General features: G+C 34.8%; 2 protein-coding genes across 6 annotated transcripts in view; one reads left to right on the top strand and one right to left on the bottom strand.

Annotated features, from left to right (window-relative positions):
- Positions 1–17,195, bottom strand: part of LOC107068745 (acid sphingomyelinase-like phosphodiesterase 3b) — a 37,527-nt gene extending 20,332 nt beyond the window's left edge. Inside the window, exons 1-2 of one of the 5 annotated variants that reach the window (XM_089179659.1) lie at positions 16,515–17,195; positions 16,104–16,389 (exon numbers count right to left, since the gene is read on the bottom strand). The gene's annotated coding sequence lies outside the window, so the exon portion shown is untranslated. Of the gene's footprint in view, positions 1–16,103 lie in introns of all 5 variants that reach the window. The other 4 variants (XM_015325454.2, XM_089179655.1, XM_089179657.1 and 1 more) reach the window with 4 other exon arrangements.
- LOC107068746 (glutathione S-transferase 1-1) overlaps positions 1–23,105 on the top strand; it is a 43,546-nt gene that overhangs the window by 6,084 nt on the left and 14,357 nt on the right.

The raw sequence follows: 23,105 nt of genomic DNA, 5'->3' as shown, positions 1-23,105 counted from the left end.
AAGAAAGTTACAGATACAAACGTTTGCCTCTTTGCTAGAATTCAACGATTATACCTAAGATCACTGTTGCGGAAAACCATTTCTCTCTTGACTAGGGTAATCCTGAGCAACGTGAGCACCGTGAATCAACCGAAAACAGTGGAATCTTGAAGGGAATAAGATACGGTGACTTTCCTCGTTCATCCTTCATTCGATATCGAGATTTAATGGGCACGTCTTTTCACGTTTATTCCAAGAAGAAACTTGGGTCCTTTTTTTTTCTACTGTGACTTTACGGAATAATGATTTAACTTATTTCCTTGGCTTATTATTTCAAAGTAAAGTAAAGTAAAAAATTCTGACATCATTATAAAAACCTTTTTTATTCTTTGGCATGAAAAAAAAAAAGAAATAAAAGAAAAGTAGAGAAAAATCACGAGTCCTTGAAAAGAGATAACGTATGATCACCAAAAATGTATAAATTCTCGAGAGAATATATATATACAGGTAACTGCTCTCTTACAACACGGTTTCGCTATAACACGATTCTTAAATTGCAAGAACCCTCTTACAACATGGCATCTTATAGCACGGTTTCCTTTCAAAAAAAAAACCTTTATACAACTCTGTACTTATACAGACGTGGCGAGGCTTACCATTTTAAAGATACAGTGTTGCGGAAAGTATTTCTAACCCCCATTTGTAACCCCCCTTTTGTACTGGCTCTGATTTTTATACAACACGGTTTCACACAAGACAGCATTTTCTAGGAACCTATCTACCGTGTTATAGGAGGGTTACCTGTATATCGATATTTCTTGAAACGATTAGAAACGATAAAGCTTTAAGCTTTGTAGCTAAATCTCCTGTTCACAAGGACAAAAGCTTAGAAAGCCTGGAGCAGCATTTAATATGGCCTCTTTGAGTGGTACTGTGTACCCAAAACAAGCAAACCAAATCTCGCGGTTCTCTTGCTTGCCGTTCCTATTTCCGGTATGTTAATACCAGCCACCACTAGGAAGGAGGAATGGGTTGGCTTTTATTGTAAAATACTACGCGCCCAACGGCTATATAACACCGCCATAATTTCCACGTACGTTAGTCCTCGTCGTTTTCCATCCCCCTCCTCCTCATCCTCCTCCTCCTCATGTTCTTCTTTCTCTGTTCTGTTTCTCCAACACCTTGTCGTAAAACTACGAACTATCGGCTTTCGTGGGAATTGCTTTTCTGCGATCTACCAAGCATATTGCCCACTATCAAACCAACGTTTCCATCGTTGAAGGCTTTATCATCTGACGTGACGATATATAATTAATCCCAACTAAATTAGCCTTTCTCATTCTCATTTTTCTTCTTTTATTATTTTTTTTATTTTTTTTATTTTTTTGGTTGTGTTTAACATCTACATTTACTTCCTCCCAGCCCCAGCGTTCAGACTGAAAATGTTAGGCACCGAGCCAAGGACTATCAACTTCGACTTCAACACAAGTAGAAATATGTATCTGATCGAGGATCTAAAACGAGTTTTTCTCTGTTTTTTTTTCTCTCTACTTTTACTACAGGGTAGGTGGGCAGGGCAACTCTATTCGTTTAGGTTTGAATCGTGATAAAGTTTAACCTTCCGAATGAATATTTTTTTTTACTATATAAAATGTTTATTACATTTTCGTGTCATTATTAGTTAAATTGTTGTTGGTGGTGGTAGTGGTGGTGGTTGTGCTCGTTTCTTAGCTATTGTAAAGTTTTTCAACTTGATGATTTTTGGTTAAAAAAAAAAAAAAAGTTTCTGACGAATCAAATTTCTTAACAACAACAACAACACGGTAGATTCGAAAACGTGTAAGATTTAGTTAGAAAGAAGGACTTTCGGAAAGTGTATATATATTTTATATTGCAAAAGTTGGTAGTGTTTGGTGGTGGTTGTTGGTCCTAGTTTTCAAAGGGAGTTTGTTCTTTCGTTCGTTCATTCGTGCGTGGGGGGATATACAATGTGCGAACAAAGAAGTGGTTAGAGATAAACGTGTCAAAAATTTCTTGCCCGTTTACGACGAAATTGCGTGCCAGGTCGGCGGTGAAAGCTCGCTGGTTTTAAACGTGCCGTGTCACGTGAAAGCTTTCCCATATATATATATATATATATGTACATACTTTTAACATAGTATTTGTATACTTTTATGGTGTGTACGTGTTTTAGTCGCAATATAGTATAAAGTTCTGTATATAAAACGTTAAAGCATGCAAAATAAGCGAGTGTCATAGGTCGAACGAGTTCAAGTCCGAGAAAAATCGACTTCAGGGCGCATTTACAAATTCACGTGACTATTTCTTATTAACTTGAAATCGTCTAGCCACATATATATATATATATATATATATATATATATATATATATATATATATATATGTATCGTTAAATTATTGTCCAGTCTCAGTTTCACAATTTTACGAGCAGTACTTTAACCCTCTGACTCTCTTTTTTGACCTCACTTCCTCTTTCACGTTTTGTCCCTTTTATCCCATTCAATCCAGGAGGATCACATACCAACGAGCTTATCGATGATCGACTGCGATACAGTGTGTGAAAGCTAAAACCGTAACCAAGCTTTTTAGGCCTGTTTCGTTGTTTCAAAATAAAATTACGACAATGACAATAACCAAAAAAAAAAAAAAAAAAAAAAACCAGGAAATTTATATACGAACGGGAGTCGTTTAAATTTTCATATTTGTTTTCGTTGTTAAAATCAACGATTTTCTTTTTATACGTTTACGTTAAACGATTTATCTTTTATTATCTTTCGTGAGTATTATCTATTTTTTTCTTTTTTTTAAATTTTACAAATATTTTTAGTCAACAGTCGAGTTTGACACATTTGAACAGAAATAATTGTTTTCAACGATTCGCAATGTAATTTTTGGGCCCAAGAAATGATACTTCAAAAAATGTGCATATTTTTTTTAGTTTTCGTTTAACCCTTTGAATACTTTTAACCAAAATGTTTTGTAGGAACGGAATAATTTATTAATAATAAATTATATTTAATAATTCAAGCATTTTTTTTCTGCGAATATAATTTAATTTCATTAATATAAACGTTACATTATTTTACATTAATATTAACAAACACGTATAAGCATTGATAGACCAGTCAGGTAATTTTTACCAAACGCATGTATGCATTCATAACACTCTAAGGATTAAAAAAAATATATATAAATATATAAAATAGAATAATCCACGTTAAGTCGTAAAAAAAGGGTAGAGATTTGATTTCGATTGAAATTTTAACGATATTAAAACGTGGTATCGCGTAACCCTCCTTGTTATATTTGCAACGAACTGACGTTTTTCATTGAAAATAGTTTATCATTCACGTGAGCGTAAAGTTACGTTGAGCGACATTAACGCATCGTATTTCTCTATCCGCAAACTTGATACATTCATAAATACACACACATATATACATATATATATATATATATATATTTATACTAAAACATTGTGTATATCGTATCGTTTATTTATTTTAAAAAGAGTACTCTCTTTTATTCCATAGAAAAATCATAAAATATTGTCTAATAGATGCATGGATAATTAAAAAAAAGAAAAAAAAGATGACAATACATTTCGAACTATAATACAGGGGATAAAATGTACACGTATATTTGTTTACATGTGCGTATGTTTATGTGTGTCAGTTTCTCGTAACATTTTTCGATCGGTAAAGCTTTGATTAATATATTGAAGAAAGAGAAAGAGAATATTTTCTAGAGTATATCAAAGCTAGCGTGCAAAGTATTGTAGAAAAGTTTTCTTTTCAATAAATAGGGATAGTATATATATATATACTGGTATCAGTGACGGAAAAGCTGAACCGAACGCGAATAATGGAAGGAGATAAGCCGTGGACGACGTTGTAGGCACCGACGTACCGTGCACTAGAAAATTCATGGAAGGAGATGTAGAAGAACGTTAACAAAAAGTAAAAGTTTAAAAAAAAAAATTAAAAAAAAAAGGCCCAGTAGGATATAGAAAGAGAGACAAATAGAGAAAAAGATTAAAAGAAGGAAACGACAACAAGAAAAAAAAAGAGACAACGAGAGGTAACAACGATTTCACTTTGTCGAGGAAAAAAAGGTAACGTTTTGCCGTATCGACAATGGTCTTATTCAAGTTGTAAATACATATATATATATATATATTATACATAGTTTATACATATGTATATATGTAAGAGACCTGGGCTTAGTTCATTGTTAACTACGAGGGAGTAATTTCAACGTGACACGTCAAGTAGAGATTTACCCTTTTTTTTTTCTTTTTCGCTTTTTTCTTTTTGTTTGTTAGTTAGTTTGTTTGTTTGTTTTATCCCTCTTGTCTTCTTTTTGGTTTTTATATTACCTGTCCTCCACCCACACTCCTTTATTTCTCAGCTTTATTCGCGCGCACGCCCGACTGCCCTGATTTCGAGGATACCACCCCTAAACTCACCCCCTGTCCTTATCCTCCCATACTGGTCGATAAATTTCAAACGATAACTGTTTCCGTTTCCCTGACAGAGACTACTACTGCCCGTCACTCATCCTGGTGATTTGCTAGCATTAAATCGTTATCTTCTTCTTCTTCTTCTTCTTCTTTTCTTCTTCTTCATTCGTTTAGGGGGATGATGGAGGACGGGGGAAAAGAATGAAGAGGGATTCATCTCTACTTTCTTTTCTTATTCGTTTCTTTTCTTTTCCTTTCATCGAAAGTCTTTTCCCTTTTCTCTTGTTTTTTCTTTTATTTTTTTTTTTTTTTATATTTTTTTTTCGGTTCACACTTCTCTTTTCTTCCAAGTAAAAGAGGTGTAGTAGTAGTAGTAGTAGTATCAGGGGTAGGGTGAGGGGTTTAATGATAGCTGAGTCGTCGTTCCCCTTTTATCGTCACTCTTTTTCTAGATCTTCAACACAAGGACCTACTACTCTCTCTCTCTCTCTTTCTCTCTTACCTCTTATTCTTCCTCTACACTTTCTTTTTCCCTTTCCCTTTAGAAAAATGGAGTTACGCTTTCGCATTCGTTAAATTGGCAGCGTGCCAATCATAGGTGTAGGTATACCATGAGCCAAATATATATCCAAAAGCATCGTTGAGAGGCCTTTGTGAAACCGAACGGAAGTCATCAGAAACTTCCCAGTTGGCACTGGGCGACCGAATATCCTGACTGCAATTACCCATCGTACATAAGTGTGTGTGTGTGTGTGTGTGAGTTGTGTTACACACTCCTGCGAGCTCTCCCTTCCCTCACAAAAGTAAGTTTCTCTAACACACGAACACACATCACTCAGCTTACTGTTCTTGTGTATATATTTATACATGTATGTACATGCGTTTATGTGTGTGTTGGCGTGTATATGTATATACTTGTTTAGAACAGTAGCGTGCACATTAGGAAACGTTCTACAGGTAATTTACAGACCTTCCTTTGTGTTTCTATCGTCACGTAAATAAGGCAGGAAAGGTTGGAATTAGATTTTCTTTAGATCGAGTTTAACTTGATAGCCCTGAGTCGGGACAACAAATAGGCCAAATTTTCTTTCATCTACTCATGTTCTTCAATTGGACTCGAATTTATGCTCAAATATGCTTGTCTACAATATCTGTGTAAGTGTGTATGTGTGTGTGTGTGTACGACGTCCCACGTTATACTCTTTTGTGTTTTTTGTATATTTTATTTGTTCAATTCTTATATAGTCATTGTATTTTGAAATAATATTTTTCCTTCTTTGTTTTTAAAATAAAAACTTCATTGATCGGATAGAATTCAATTATTCATCGTTCCTGTCGCATAAGACCCATGGATCAACTATTTTCGTTTGAAAATCAAACGTACGATAAGATACTGAACAGACAAGATTCTTCTATGATAAGCTTCATAATTTTCTATTTTTCTTATTCAAAATTGTCTTTGACAATTTTTTGGACTTTGTTTTTTTATATTTCTTCTATCTTATTCAATGAAATTTTTTCAATAAGATATTGAGATCTAAAAATATTCATTGCTTCTAAAGTATAGAGATTTCTGTTTCCTCTTGGGTAATATCCTTTTGAGTAAAAATATTCCAAAAGGCATTGGCAAAATAATATTCAACAAAAATAAATAAGACTATACCGTGAAACATAAGTTACTAGGCTTTAAAAGAACAAAATTTGGAAAAATTATTGACGTTTTTGGATGAAAGATGGTCAAAAAAAAAGAAAAAAGTTAAAGAAAAAAAAAAAAATAATAAAAGCGATTGGCATCGAAGTATGAAAAAAAAATTTTTAACGACTAGGTATCCCAGAAAAATAATTCGATACGACTGGAGAAGAGTTTTTTCGTCTTTCTTTGTTAAAACTTTGCCATCGTCGAAGGTAGAAACGCCAATCGGATTCTCTCTCTCTCTCTCTCTTTCTTTCTCTTTCTCTTTTCTTTTCCCCGGTTACTTTTCCTTCCGCACCATATTTCTTCGTTTCGATTCTCGCGACCTCTCTTCCCTTTTTCCTGTTTCCCCATCCCCATCTGACAGACGTCGGTGAAAGACGCGAAAAAGTTTCACTGACGTTGAATAAAGCGACTGAAACGAGACGAGAGTACGGAAAAAGAGAGAAAACTCTTAACGTTACCTCGCTAACTGACTCAAATTCATAACGGAATAAAAAAGATTTTCATAATAGTAATAATGATGATAATAACAATAATAATAATAATAATAATATGATCGTTCTATCGTAATCTAAAATATACTTATAAGAATGGTAGATACTTTCAACTATTTAATGTTACTTTTTAATCTTCTATTATCATAGTCAAACTCGAACATAATATCCATAGGAACACGTTTACACCGTACTACTAGTATTACAACTATTACAACAACTACTACTACTACTACTACTACTACTAGTTAGAAGTATCTCGAATCTTCTCTCTATCCTTCCCAACGACCTAACTTTTTCCAATAATATGCTTTTCTTTAAAGCACGACGTTTTCCATATTATACGTACATTACACGCGAGTCCTATTTATAACAGAGTGTGTTATCGCACGAAAACTTTACATACAAGGACAATTTTCTTTCGAAAAGAGAGAGAGAGAGAGAGAGAAAGAGAGAGAGTGGGTGTCACGTTTAAAAATCGCTGAGCAACATCAGGATTCTACTTTGACAACTATTCTGAAAGTCTTTGTAAACAAGGATATAGGAAAGAATGAACGAGCAGAGTTGTGGGTTGAGTTGGGTGGAGTTGGGTTGGGATGGGGTTGAGGTGGTTGACACCGAAGAATCCAACGAATTCTTTTTTACCTTCCTTAACGAAACTCGAAAGTAAGGAAAGTTAGAGCCGAACCATATAAACCGCCGAATGACTTAGTTCTTGTTACGAGTTTTCGTATAAACGGGTGGAACGAACCACCCAGTTCGCGAGTTTCGAATGCTTCAGGAAGAATATCGAGTTAGTAATCGTTATTTCTGAACTAAAAGAAGAGGAAGGAGGTTCTGGAGGAGGAGGAGGAGGAGGAGGAGGTGGAATAATAGAAACGGAAACGAGGTGTATTATATTCCAAATTGTTGGGAGATTTAACCATCGTCTATTAGAAATTGGAAGAATGTTTTATTTGAGTTAGAGTTAACGATATAGGAAATATTCTATAAACCCTTTTAGAGGTATATCCTTAGAAGAGGTTAGTCAAGGATTGAAGTACTTAAACTGTATATCCTTCACGAGGTAACTTTCACGATTACCGTATATACTCACCGATCTTATCGTTTTCAGTAAGAGAACTTTGTGATCGTGCGTTAAAAGGTTTTAATGAAAATTATCGCGATTTAGCGTGAGATTCGTGACTGAGTAAACGATCTTGAAAATTGTTGGTTCTTATTGATAACAATACGATTAAACTGACCAATTATCGTCGTTGCATATATGTATATAAAATAAAATGAAACATAAAATATAAAATGAAATGAAAAAAAATCAAAATATGTATATAACGTTAAAGATGATTTTCATTTAAACAAAAAATTGCTTACTTTGAGATGTAGAATATTTGCACGTATATGAAAGATTAATCGAAGTAAGGATAAAAGACGTAAAGACAGGTGATGGTGATGGTGGTGAAAAGGACAAAAAAATATCTCGACTATATTGAATAATGATATTAAAAGTGATTGAATATTTATCGTAACAATATATATTCTCTCTCTTAAGAGAAAGTTCTTTTTTAAACTGGAGAAGATAGTACATAGTGTTGTTGTATGAAAGAGAAAGAGAGAGAGAGAGAGAGAGAGAGAGAGGGAAAATCGATAGAGGAATAGGATGGCGTTCGCAAAATTATGAATATGCATCCGATATTCGTCTGACGTTAGAGAGGAGGATGCAGGGTGGGCGTGAGGGTGTGAGAGTAGTTGATGGTACGAGGCGAATCTACCGTTTGCAATTACTTGACGTATGACTGCGTCACATAATGTACCCTCGAAGTTAATCCACGCGTACGAGTTGTCATCGTTCATCAGCAAACGTTTCGACGGTTACCGATCATCTTGCACAGGCCGAGAAGCAAAGATAAATACGACTGCACCGCGGGGTAATGAACGTAAATTTGTTCGGCGAAACGAATGTTACCTCCCTTCTACCTTCCCCGCAATAAACTTGCTGCGAATGTGAAAGGGAAAGAGAAGGAAGGATGGAAGGAAGGAACGAAGGGTAAAAGTAGAGAAAAGGTCTCGTGCACGACGCGGAACGATCTTTATCTCGGCTATAAAAGGGAACACGACATGGTAGTGGTAGTGGTGGATCGTTGGAAAGCTAAACTTCTTGTTTCCATTAGACGATAGAATACTTCGTATGCCGAGAGATCGGATAATTGAGCGTCGTCTAGAGAGACGAAAGTACACATAATGAAGGAGCACTGTCGTAGTACACCTACGATTGGATATAAGGTTTCCTTTAGTGAAAATCATCGGACTATAAAGTCTAACGAAATACGATAATAGTTGGTAATAGTACGAACTCTTATACATATATATCTATATATCTATTCGAATTTTAGTTGATGTAATTGGATAGAAGACATTGTATGAAATCAGCTGATTTACCTTTAGAATTCATGGCCTCTTTGTGGATAGATTTAATAAAAGGAAGGAAGGAAGGAAAGGATATATGAGATCTAACCGTATCTATTATTTTCTTTTGTTGAAGTTCAAAGAAAAAAAAAATAAGTTTACTTGCAAGTAATATGAAGGTATTCGGCGTCGTGATAATAGGGGGTGGGGGAGAAGAGGGAGGAAGGAAGAACATTAGACGGATTTGAAGGGGAATAAAGAGAATAGGTAACTCCCGAGACGAGGATTACGCTTCATCCAAAATGCGTCAATCAAACTGTAAGATTATGTGCCGAGGGAGGCCGGTAACTGAAGTTTCTCACAAAGTACTCGTTTCAATTGTACGTGCAAAATGGAGGCGCAAAAGTTTATGGACACATTGTGAGCGCCGGATGGCTGAAGAAGTTTCGAGAGTTGGGCTGACACGTCCCAAGGATAATGCAGTGAAATTTCTACGTTGGTACATCAGTTCGTCTACTATACTATATATATAGATATGTATATATAGTAGTACCCCGTTAGAGAGATAGTGTACCACCTACTACTCTACTACTTCGACAGATTATTACTTCTATTCAAGAGATGGAAAATCGTTCGAGTTTAATTATCGATTCTTTCATAAAGAAACGAACGAACGAACGAACGAAGATCCATCTACTACGGACTTACAACTACTAATATTTTTTTGCTCCTTTTTCACTCTCTCTCTTCTTTTACTTCTTACTATTCTTCTTCTTCTTCCTTTTCTTCTTCTTATTTTTATTCTTGAAGGAAGGAAAACGTAATTATCCTTGGAGAGAGAAGAGCGTTACATCGTGCTAACGATAACGATCTCGCGTGACTCTCCTGCAGCGAGAAGATACAAGAATACGTCACAAAATTAAAACTAAACAAGATGAAAGAAAGAAATAAGGAAAAAAATAAAAGTAGTAGTAGTAGTAGTAGAAGAATAAGTAGAAGTAGAAGAAGAAGAAGAAGAAGAATAGCGAATAGCAAATAGGGAATGAAAAACTCGAGCAATTATCTTTACAGGCGTAGCAGCTATGGGATGGGGTGGGACGGGACGGGACAGGGGGTGTATTTGCATTCTCGCACGAATCGATTTCGTGGTTACGGCAATATTGGACGTATCGTGTGTAAGAATAAGATAAAAAAAAAAAAGAAAGGTATGGTAGAAAGACAAAACACCACCCCCCGTTCCTTATACAAAAGAATTGTAAAAGTAGAGATGGAATAAGAGAGAGAGAGAGAGAGAGAGAGAGAAAGAGAAATGGAAGGGGACAGAAAGAAGATAGGAAGAAAAATAAAAAAAAAAAGGGAAAATATATCGTACGATCTCGATCGGTTCGATGGTGTTAATTCCTATCTCGAACACGTACTGCACACACCCTGTTACGGTTCTTTTTCCCTACGAATTTATTCCTCGGACGTGGTTGGCATAGCGACAACTGTATGCTTGAGATTTACGTGACCCTTCTACGCGTTCGCGCGTACACACTCTAAACGTAAATTCTTTTTCTTTAATTTTTATCTTTTTCTTTTATCTCTTTTTTTTCTTTTTCCTATGGTCTAGCAACTCTTTCTAGCCTTTCGTTTGTCTCGTGCCTTTCTACGCTTGATAATTAATGGGAACTCTCTCTCTCTCTTTCTGTTTCTGTTTCTCTCTCTCTCTCTCTCTCTCTCTCTGTTTCTGTTAGTAGTGGAAGACGTCTCCGAAAGACGTCGAGATATATCTCTTGTGCTATGATTTACCGTACGAGTCACGATGCTTTATCTTAGATACGTCTCTTACGCGAGAGAACGCGTTTGCAACGTCTGAATTTCCACACCTCTCTCGGACACGTACGTTCAACGTTTATATACGTATATCTCGAAATAATTTCACCATGTCAGCCTGTTTCGTGCCTCTTACTTGTATATACGTATGTATGTAACGTTTTATATGTATTATGTACTTAACATACATATGTATTTATCTTTGTGTGTGTGTGTGTGTGTGCTGTTTCTCTTTCTATCTTTATATCTATATCTATCTATATCTTTATCTCTCTTTCTCTTTCACTTTCTCATTTTCTCAAATGCTCTAGGATCTTCGAAATTGCTTCGGAAGTCACGAGTCCGACTAATTTCGAACAACTTCCCTTACCATCACCACCACCACCACCACCACTACCATCACTGATGCTTTTAACCTACAAAATACTCATGGACGAGTTCATATTCTTGTTCCTACTACGTTAAATGCATTTGCATTTTTGTCATTTATATTTCTATCTCTGGTTCTGGTTCTCTTTTTTTTTTTTTTTTTATCATAAAAGATCTTTATGACGTTTTATTTATCTTTTTTTTTTTTTAAATGTTTTTCTTTTTTATCTTCTCATTGAGAAAAAGAAAAATATAATTCATAATTCAATTGCTGTGCAAAATTACTTGCTTAACATAATTCACTTTTATTTCAATGAACTTTATTTCTTTCTCTCTAGTTATACAGTTATTTTTATTCAACCAAACATGTATTATATCTTTTAAAAATATAATATTTATATTATATTATATTAACTTGGATATATAAAAATATATCATCGATATTAGATAGAAAAAGAGGGATAGAAGGAAGTAAATATTTTTTGAAAAGAAACGAAATAGTAGGAGGGTTGAATCATCGAACTCATCCACTCAATTCACCCATCTATTCACCTACCAACTGTATCCCCTCGTGACATAAAATTTTTCTATAGTGCCTCGAACTCATAACGATAGAACATTATCTCATCTCGAGGTAATATTTGCATAAGCGATAAATTTCAGAGTCATTTTCTTTATAATGCTACTTCGAAGATCGAGTAATAAAGCGCTCAAGCTCGTAAGCTATTTATATAGGTGTACGTTGCGATACACATATATTATTATAGGGGTGTGTACGTACATGTATTTATACGTGTACGTGTAATACAAGATGTGGTCATAATTTAATGAAAAAAGAAAAAAAAAAATATATATATATATATATATTAAAAAAAGGATAACACATCGAAGAGATTGAAAAAAAAAAACCGAACAACACTACACACGTGTACTACACGTACGTTTATGTATAAGTTGATATTTTTATCGCACGGTAGGAATAGTGGGCTTGCTTTAGAAAAATAATAAAAGAAAAAAAAAAAAAGACAATGAAAGATTGAACGTTTTTCCAATTTCATTCGTCCCGACTCTTAAGCGTTGAATCCCGGCTCTATCTTTCGGTAGGATGCGCACGTTAAAACGTATAACCGAATAAAAGCTCACATAGAAGTGAACAAACGTTGGACACGTCGCTTGACGTTTAGGGTTTACCCATTTCTACCTTCAAATTTATAGCAAATAATATATATATATATCTATATATCTATATATGTGTATTATATAACAGTATTACGTTAAGAATTGTTGGAATATCTTTCTATCCTTTAGATGAGAAATAGAAAAAGAAAAAGTCCAAAAAAAATGAAGGGAAAAATATGGGTGGAAAAGGTGAAGGTAGAGGAGGAAGAGGAGGAGGAGGAGGAGGAGGAGGAGGGGAGAAAAAATAAAAAAAAAAAATGAATGAAAAGCAAGGGAACGGTAAAAGAGGGGTTGAGAAGGAAGGGAACGACTCAAGCTTCACATTTTTCCTTCGAATAGAGAAAGTTCCAACTTTTCTCGTAAAGTTTTCACGCTCGAACGAGCCTCCGTTAAAATCGACCTCGAAATTATAATATCTGCGTCTGCCGTACAATTTTGCTCGGAGTCTAGTTAGAGAACCGAGCTAATATACGATCTAGAATAATCCGTAATATTGGATGAGATTAATTATATATTACATGTACATAGATATATATGCATATATATCTTAACGTGTACACGTATTCGTTAGGATATTCTGCGATTATATAGTCGGTTCAAAGGGTGTCCAGGATTCAAAGATCCTCCCATACAGATGGGGTATTAGTTTGCGTCAGAATTATAGTCCTGATTTATCCTCATTAAGGGAGGACCAAATAATAAAAGAGAAGAAATAAAATAAAGTGGAAATAAAATGAGAATAATGTGAAACGAAGAAAATGAAGCAGAAAAGTAATAATAATAATAACAAAAAAAAAAAAAAAAAGAACAAGGCAAATAACATAAGTATTAACAGTTAATGGACAAAGGAAAATGATTTTATGCCTGACTTACTTATAATTAAAGTTTTCTCTACTTAAGGTTAAACTACCTGTCAAATAGTTATACCCATAACTTTTCTACTCGTGTAACTTCATCGTACGACATTATAATCGTTAAACTTTCTTAACAGTCAAAGCAGCTTTTACGAGACGCGGTTGTTTTAAATATTAATGTTACTCGTCAAAAAAACATATAGAAAGAAGAAGAAGAAGAAGAAGAAGAAAAATAATAAGAATAAGATGAGGAAGAAGCAAAAAAAAAAAAAAAGGAAAAAAATACCACCACCAACTTTACCATAATATATTTCCAGAATTTCACGATTGTTTTATGAGTAGAAGTAGCTGCTGCTTCTATACTGAGGTGGGTGGTGTATAATACGTAACGCGAGGTTTTAGAAAGGAAAACCTAAGTATACGGTTTCTTTGGAAAAATAGAAAAAATATTCTTTTGTGTTTTAAGAGAAAGAATAAAAAAAAAATATAAAAAAATAAAAAAAAAAACAGAAAATATATATAATCAGATAAAAATGAAACTTTATTTAAGTAATACGAGACGATAATGTTCGAAGATAATGGGTAAGCGTTAAGACGAGAAATAACCTATGAATTTTATCATCCATAAAGTTAGGATTCAAGCAACCCTCATGATTCTGTTACCCTTACAACCATTGACCCCTTTGTATCAGTTCTTTGTTCGTGTCCTACTAATATTCGATTATTTCATTTCTTTATCCTTATTTCCATCTAATTCTCACTCTGTGTTTCTATTTTCTTCTTTCTTTTCATCCCTTTCTTTTTATATTATTTTTTGTACTATTTTTCGTTTCCCATTCATTCTTTCTTCATTTCTACCGTTGTTTCAGTTTCCTCAGTAGGAAGAAAATTTCAAACGAGAAACGAGAAGAGACAAGACCCACCCGTCGTCTTTCGAAGTAAAAGAAAATTAGTCCTTCCAGGGATGAGTTAAACTTTACTCCAGTTTAAGCACGAGCAGCAAAAGGGTCAAGAAACGCCCCTAAGGGGGATGAGGAGATTGTAGAGGGGGCAAGGTGTGGGAGAGAGGGAGATGGAGAGAGAGAGAGAGAGAGAGAGAGAGAAAGGGGTGGTTGGAAAAGGCCAAATGAATGAGTAGTAGGGGCTGCTGTATTTGAAATTCAGAGAAAATCCAGCTTAGACCACGTTAGCGGAACCCAAAGTTAAATATATCTCTAATCAAAGTAAAGGGGATCAAAGCGATTTTACTCTTTTAAAATGGATCGGCATAACTTTACAAGCAACCGCTCGCACCCCTCCACTGCTTCTCTCAAACCCCTTCTACCTTTATAGGAATTCATCGAATCGAGCTTGGAAACGTTTCTGTATCTGTTTATAAAATGAACTTTATATCTTTTTCTCTTTATCTTTTTTATTTTAATCTACCTTGATCATTTTTAATCATTACAACATTCCGTTCCGTTTCGTTTCATCCGTTTGATCGAGTTCAAAGTAATTAAATGTCTATTGAAAAAAATATCGAATACAATGAAGAGAAATGAAGTATGTAGGGGAAAAGGGTAGGAATATATACAATTCTGATTACAGTATAATGAATTTGTGGTATGTTCGAAATCGGCTGCATTGTTATCATCGTCATCATGTTCAAACGAACAGTGACAAGTAGAAATACAATGTTCGATAAGATAATTCCTATAAATAAGGTAACATGCATAGATCCGTTCGTATGTACAAACACGATGATAAATTCTGTCTCCACTTATCTCAGGTTTATCTCAATCCTATCTTTTTCTATTTTGGTTAATGTAGAAAATATATGCTTCACGTATATATTAGAAGTTTAGTTAGAATACTAAAACGTAAAGGCTATTTTAATAGAGATTCAAAAATGAGAATGATGTTCGAATTATTATACAGTCGTTTACTGTGTTTTAATAAATGCCTCGGCATAAGATTAAAGTAAATAATATTTTCCAGTTAAAATTTGTTTTATCTATCTTTCTCCATCTATCTATCTATCTATTTATCAATCCATCTTCCTCTATCTCTCTCTTTCCTTAACTCGAATATAGTTTTACCCAATGGGAGGAGTTAGAGGGGGTAGGTCGATTCTGGTGCATTTGCTTTTCCTTCGGAAATATTTTTCTGGAGAATACCATTGGGGGATATCGAAAAATCAATGAGTTATGTTATCCTATTAGAAAGAAAGTAAATGGAGATATAAAAAGAATGAGAAAAAGAAGAAAGAGAAAGAGAATGAGAAAAGAAGAAAGAGATTGGTTGAAAGATAAAATGAAATAAAATAAAATAAAATAAAAAAGGGATAGAACATGTTGACCGAAAGTGGACGTAGTATTTATAGTTGATAGGTAAAGGTAGATAAAACCCTGAGCTAGGGGTCGACTGTTACGAAGATAACGTCGTTGAATGGCATTTAAATCGCGAAGGCCTTAAATCGAAATCCTGTCATTCTAAAGTCGCTGTTCGATCGATAAATCCAATGGGAAAACGGGCAAACGTAGAAACGAAACTGCAAGGTTCAATGGGGGCTGGGGGTTAGGGGTTTAAAGTGGTGGCTGGGGGAGGAGGAGGAGGAGGAGTAGTCTTGTAGTAGGTCCGTGCGATTTAACGAGTTGAAAACCCTCGTAAAGTCGACGAAATGTCCTTCCCGCAGAATGCTTTTTATTTCTCTTTTTTTTTTTTACATTTCTCTACTCCTCCCCCACCACTGTCCCTCTAAGTTTCATTCGAACGGAATTCTCAAACCCGCATCCTTTTCTCAGCCAGCAGCTAATCAACAACGTTAGAGGAATGTAACTTAACACACTTACGTGTCCGCAGATTGTTGCGAAGATATTCTCAATCGCTATTGGCCATTATTATCGAGAGCACGCACACAAACACGCGCACTATTACCTTTTTATTTTTTTATTTTCTTTTTTTGTTTACTTTCCTTTTTGGTAATACCTTGAAAACTTGGAAGTAGGGAAAGTTTACTTTGGTCGTGAAGTAAAATCTCTTTTTAGTGACACCCTTTTGTGCCCTTTTCCTTCTTTGAGTTGGTTTCTTCTTCTTCTTATTATTATTATTTTTCTTCTTCTTTTTCTTCTTCTTCTTCTAATCCAGGATGAAAGAAGACACAGAACACGCGCATAGAAATACCATACTTTCTTTTACAATCCAAACCTCGAATCTTCTTTTTATTTCATTGGATTTTATTTTTTATTTTTTGACCTTCTCACCTTTATCTTATCTTCTCGAAGAAATAGAAGGAATGGAAGGTCTCTCTCCAAAGCAGGAAATTCCCTTTCACGAATCACGACGATTACTTACTTCACTTTGTGATTATCTTTCTCTCTCTCTCTCTCTCTTTCTGTCTTTCCCCTTATCTTTCTTCCTTCATCAAATCGGACGCGGGAAAATTTATTTCTCGGCAACACGAGCGATCAAAGAAATGAAATGAGAAATTACACCTACGTATATTCACGTAATACATTCGTCTCTGTATACATATATTTATACATTTAGTATATATATACATACATATAAATGCACATATATGTATATATGTACGTATATAAATATGTATATAGATTAAAAAAAAAAAAGAAAATGGAAACAGGGTCCCAAACTCGTTAAATTGTTGTATCGGCTGCCAATAATATGTTTAATAACTACTTGTATATATAGGACGTATATATATCTATATATATATATATCAATATATATATGTGTATATATATTCCAGGGTTTTATCGAAAGGTCGTTGAATATTTCCGCGAGGACTTTTCCGGCGAACCGTGTGCGGCCCGCACCCCCGCACGAGTCGGACTCGATTTCTCTCTCAAGGTAGGAAACGACGACGAGATTCTCGCGTCGCGCCGGTAGGACGTCGACGCCGACGCCGCTCGACGCTCGTCGTCGGCGATGCTGCTGCTGCTGCTGCTGTTTCTGATGGTGATGGTGGTGGTGGTAGATGGTGGTGGTGGTAGTGGTGGTTGTGCTTCTACTCCTACTTTTACCTCCTAGCTCCTAGTGGAGGTGGTGATGCTTATAGTGGTAGTGGTGGTAGGTAGTTGTGGTGGTGGTGGCCGGGGGTCGAGGGTTTCTCCGGCTTCGCGACTGCGCCCTTTCGACTACTCTCTTCAACCCATTACGGTTCTCGCCCACCGTGTGGGGTCTATACCTCGCGAGAGAACGCGCGATATCTAACCTTGTGTGTATGTGTGTTTGTGTGTGTGGGGGGGGGGGGGTAGGTGTATTATTCGAGAATACCTCGTTCTCTTTCCATCTACGAGTAGCTAACGTAGTAAACACTCTCTTTCTCTTTCTAACAGGCCCACAGAATTAACCCTTCGTCTTTTCTTTCCTTTTCTTTTCTTTTTTTGTTTTTTTTTTGTTTTATCCTCTTCGCTTCTCATTTTGTTTTCTTTCCTTTTCTATTCTTTTCTTTTTTACTTTTCTTTTCTTTTCTTTCAGAAACATTACGCGCTAATTTGTGTCGCCGCGAAAGAAAAAATAATATTTAATGTTTTGTTCTGTTCTTGTTTTTCCTTTTTTTTTTTTTTTAATTAAGAGAAAATTAATGTAATACATTTTATTCGTTAAGTAATTTTTATTATTATGCACTTTTATATCCTTTAATACAAATATCAATCTTAATCGATGATTCTATTTTTTTTTCTTTTTTTAATATAGATCTTTTTACAGTGGTTTTTGATTTTATCTTTTATCATCTGACATAATATATTCAAACTTTTGTCTAATACATTCTTTTTTTATACTATCCTAACAATTTTCAAAATATTTAAATGAATCGATTGAAATGAGACATGTTATGTGTATATTACATATTACAAGGTATATTATCGTTTCGCTTTTATGTTTAACGTTCTACACGTTTTATTAAGCAGAAATTAAGTGTAACCCTTCTAACGTTCCACTACTTCCTTCCTTCCTTCCTTCCTTCCTTCCTTCCTTCCTTCCTTCCTACCTTCGAGAAACGCGTGATGCGGCTTTTCTCCACTTTCCCTCTTCGTTGCTGCTCTCTTTTCACCCCCTACCCTTTAACCTTCTATCCTACCTATCTACTTCCTTATTCGTCGTTGTCGTCATTGCATCGTTACACGACGAATGTTGTCGCGTTGATTCTAACTGTATGGTGAAACATTAACGTGTTTCCTACGCTATGTACGTACCTAACCTGCGTGCATGGGTGCACATTATAATGATGGTATCTGCATGCGTGCAAAGTTATACTAAACATACACAAGAAATGTCAGAAGTAAAGAGAGTAAAAGAGACGGAAGGTTGAAATGAATGAGGGAGTAAGAAACAGAGAAAGAGAGAAAGAGAGAAGGGGATTAAGGAAAGGTGAGGACAAGGGTTGGGGGAGAAGGGAATGGAAAATGGGAGGAGGGAGAGTTACCGTCACACCGCAAGAGAGAGATCGTGCTGCGGTCGAAACAGGAAATGAAAGAAAATTAATGTCGACGTAGGAGTTGAATGGGTGGGTGAAAATGGATGGGTGGCGGTGGTTTGTCGTTGCATTCTCCTGTCGCGTGTTTCGACGTTTTCACGTCGGACGAGTTAATTGCATTCGTCGTCGCCTTAAAACATCCAACGTAGTTATTTTTATTGGTAATCCCCTCTGGTTCGTCCTAGAAGAAAATAGAATCAATTAGCTGCGATTTCAAAACAATGCATACATTTGTATCTCATAAATACGTTATTATTTCCCCTTTGCACCTCCCCCTGTCCCACCCACGTCTCTCTCTCTCTCTCTCTCTCTATTTCGTAAGTAAGTTGTGTAAAGAGGAAAAGTAATAGTTAGTTTCCCGGTGGAAATTAATTTTCATAATTAGTACATTCGTTAATTAAAAATTCTTCTTTTTTTCCTTCCTTCAACTCGTGAAAAGTTCATTTTTCGAATGAAGTAATTATTTATCCTTATATTCTTTTCTTTTATTTTCTTTTCTAAAGAAAAGAAATGAAAATCAATTCGTAATGACTTAAAGGAATAAGGACTTATCTTTTCATAAATTGTCAGAAGGAAAGGAAGGGGGAATTGGGAAAGGAGGTTTGTTCTTTTTTATCTTATCTTAAAAGAAGTTAATTTACTAATTAGTATATCATTAATCAAGCGTGAAAGTCCATTTAAAAGAGGGTGGTTATCTCTTTTTTTCTTTGCCTTCCAGTATCTTCTGTTAGCCGGTTAAAAAGTATTTCCAAGTATGGCGAAGAAAATTTCGTTGGAAGACGATAGCAAGTAAAATGATGCTTCGGCATCTTGTTAGACGATACTCTTGCTTTCTTTCTCACTCTCTCTCTCTCTCTCTCTCTCTCTCTCTCTCTCTTTTCCTTTCTTTCTTAACTTTTTGCTTTAACGAACGATATCGACGAAGACGTTGTGAACGTTGGTAAACGGTACGTCCGATGAAGATAAGAAATAAGAAAGATCCTCCCTACTTTTAGGATAATACACCTAATCGTTTGAAATGTTCATATATACTCGTTTAGTGAGTGTGTTTCTTGTGTGTAAACTGCGATTGATAATTGTTCTGTGTCACCACCATCACCATAACGAAATTCTTTCCTTTTTAAATATCAGAAACCCTTTTAACCCTTAACAGTCCAACTTTTAATTAACTTTCATTCTTCGATTTGCAATATTTTACGTTTCAGATTTGAAATACTAAAATTACGTGTTAATTTTAATTTGAAATACTACAATGACGCTTATTAATCACTTGACATACAAATAAAATGTGCGGTGTTTTATTTTGAAATTTACATTGATTTATAAAATTTAATAAGGTTGATAATTAATTAAGTAATACTATAAAATAATAATTTAATAATCTTGTAACGTGTGATTCTTTTCAAAACAGAAACAGCCGAAAACAGTTCTCGACGTCTCGGAGACGTCAAAGTTTACAATGGCACATGAAAAAAATGACGTCTCCGAGACGTCATTGTATGTCAAGTGGTTAATGACCGATAAGTATTATTTTTGATTCGTAAAAATGACTAATAACGACCCAACGATACGGGAAAGAATACGGGTCCACGTTTATCTCTTTTTCTCTCATTATTTAGTATAGCAGCCGTTTCATAGCTCCGTTTCATAGCTCCGTTTCCTGATCGACCGCGTTTATTTACTTTTCAGATCACTTCCATTCTAAAGAAGTTTTCACTTCAATAAACGTCAAAGGTAAAGAAAAAGTATACTTTAAAAAAAATTTAATATAAAACATGAACAGAGATTGATATTTATATACATATATATATTTATGGATGATAAGTTGTGTAATATTTATGAAAAAAATACTTTTTCTTTAGGGTATGTGATTAAAAAAGAAGAAAAAGCACAAAAAAAAAATGAAAGTACCTCTTTGCAGATAGCGAATATGAAATTTAGGAATCATGAATGTTAGGATATGGTAAGATGCGTTGTTTGTTCCGTCTTTGATGTTGTTCCTGATGTTGTCATAGCTTTCGGTTATGTACAGCTTGTATTCAATGAAGGAAGACGAGCTTAACGTGTGTTTGCGTAGTCGAGGCTTCGAATAGTAAGACCCGGTGTGTGGTGGTAGTACTGTGAAGTAGGTAGCATGGATGCTTTATGAAATTTCACGAGTTTCCAGTTAAGTGTATTATAATAATAGATTGGAAATAATTGTTAATCGATATATATATATATATATGAAAATAAATATCTATTTTTAAAATAATATTGATAATGAATAATGGAAGAAGAAAAAGACGAAAAATAAGAAAAGGAAAAAAAAATAACTAAAAATGAAAGAAATAAATCGAGTTACTCGAATTGAATTTGAAATAAAACAAAAAGTAGGATAAATAAAGAAAAGGAAAAGGTTATTCATTTAATGGTACAACAACCATCGGTGATCATAAACTAGTGGACAAACGTCGATACCGAATTACTCAAGAATTGTTCGTATTATATTGGCTATCATTGTTATAGGAAAGAAGTAGTTTATAAAAGAGTAGTGTCTCTTGTAGTTTCTGTCAAAAGGTATATACACCTGTTTGTCCTGTAGTAGGTAATACGAAAACAACACCACTGTAGTGCTGTCTATAGACAAAATATAAGAAAGAAAGAAAGAAAGGAACAGATGGAGAAAGATAAAAAAGTACATAGATATAGGAAATAAGGGTTGGCTTTGCACGGTCACGAGAAACACGTCGACGTTTCTGATGCCGACCTATAAAATAGAGAAACGACTGAATTTTTCGCAGCAGAGAGGATATTCCACGTGTGAGAACCTATATATATATATATATATATATATATATATATATATACATATGTTGGTAATGCGATAGAGAGTAAGAAGATAAAAAGAAAAGTATGAGAAAGTAAGAAAGAAAAAGATAGAACTTGGAAAATAAGTCTTTTGTTTTGTTTTTGAGTTGGTTACGGAGAGAAAGGGGGTGCCACGACGAGTCTTAACAAAATTCTTTACAAGCCAGAGTGAAGCCGTTCTTTATCCGATTTCATCGTAAAACCTGCACGTAGTGAGACAGAATGACTGAGAGAGAATGAAAGAAAGATAGAAAAAGATAGTCAGATAGATAGATAGATAGATAGATAGATAGATAGATAGATAGATAGATAGATAGATAGATGGAACGTTTTAGTTGGAAATTTATATCATAATCTTATACGTGGATAATTTTGGAAGTAGGAGAAGAAGGTACACAGCTTAAATCTTAAATTTCGTTGAAATCCCGTTATCCGTTTCCGTCATAATTCCGGTGCTCGAGGGGTTGGCGAGACGTTCACAATAGTTTTCCATGAGAATCCAGCACCTTTTCAAGGTAAAGTTCGTATTAACGCGGCCGGATGTTTCAAGAGGTGGTGGTGCTGGTAGTGGTAGTGGTGGTGGTGGTAGTAGTGGGAGTATGGGATATACATGTTATCTCTCTTTCTCTCTCTCTTACTCTCCTACCTCTCGGCGAGTGAAATTAACCCGAAATTCTATTACCCGTGTCCTCACTTAATTTGCAATAAAACCATGAGATTTTAACATCACTCCGTAACGTATTCCAACGATGATCCTGTGGGACGAACGAATTTTAACCTTTCCTTTTAGTCCTCTTCCTCCTGTTTCTCCTCTTTTGCTTCCTTTTCTTCCTCTTTCTCTTCCTTCTTCTTCTTCTTCTTCTTCTTCTTCTTCTCGTAATTGCTTGAAGCGTTTCTAAAGCATCAAAATCATATTACACGTTGTTTCTACTACAGACCAGACTTCTACACGACAAAGGGTCAAAGAAACTCTTCTCATATATATGTAATACATATGTATATGTATATAACATTTACCTACCGAATATTCTCATCTCATATTTGTTTCTTTTTTCCTCTCTCTCTCTCTCTCTCTCTCTCTCTCTCTCTCATCCTCTTTCTATTCTTGTTTCTTTTTATTTTTCTCCTCGTTGCATTACATTTTTGGATCGTTTACTTTTAGCATTCTTTTATATATGAATTATGAGAGAAAATTCCTAGCTTGATTTCTTCCGGATTATAATGCTTTGTTCTCTTCTTATTTTTATTTTTATTTTTATTTTTATTTTTATTTTTATTTTTACGTAGTAAGAAAATAAAGCACTGACAAATATATGAGTCGCTAAGGGGTAACACAAAGAAAAATAAAAAGAAGAAGAAAAAGAAGAAAAAGAAGAAATAGAAGAAAAATAAGAAGTAGAAGAAGAAGAAGAAGAAGAAGAAGAGAGCGTATGCGGATACGAACATGGAGAAAAGTTTTTAGCCGACTCTGGTGTTCACGTTACTACTGCTTAAAGCAAAAAAT

The sequence above is a fragment of the Polistes dominula genome, unplaced genomic scaffold (assembly GCF_049000335.1).
Source record: "Polistes dominula isolate Pdom_NZ unplaced genomic scaffold, Pdom_raw_medaka contig_27, whole genome shotgun sequence".
NCBI classification, from domain to species: domain Eukaryota; kingdom Metazoa; phylum Arthropoda; class Insecta; order Hymenoptera; family Vespidae; genus Polistes; species Polistes dominula.
This window is presented reverse-complemented; position numbering and strand designations above follow the sequence as displayed.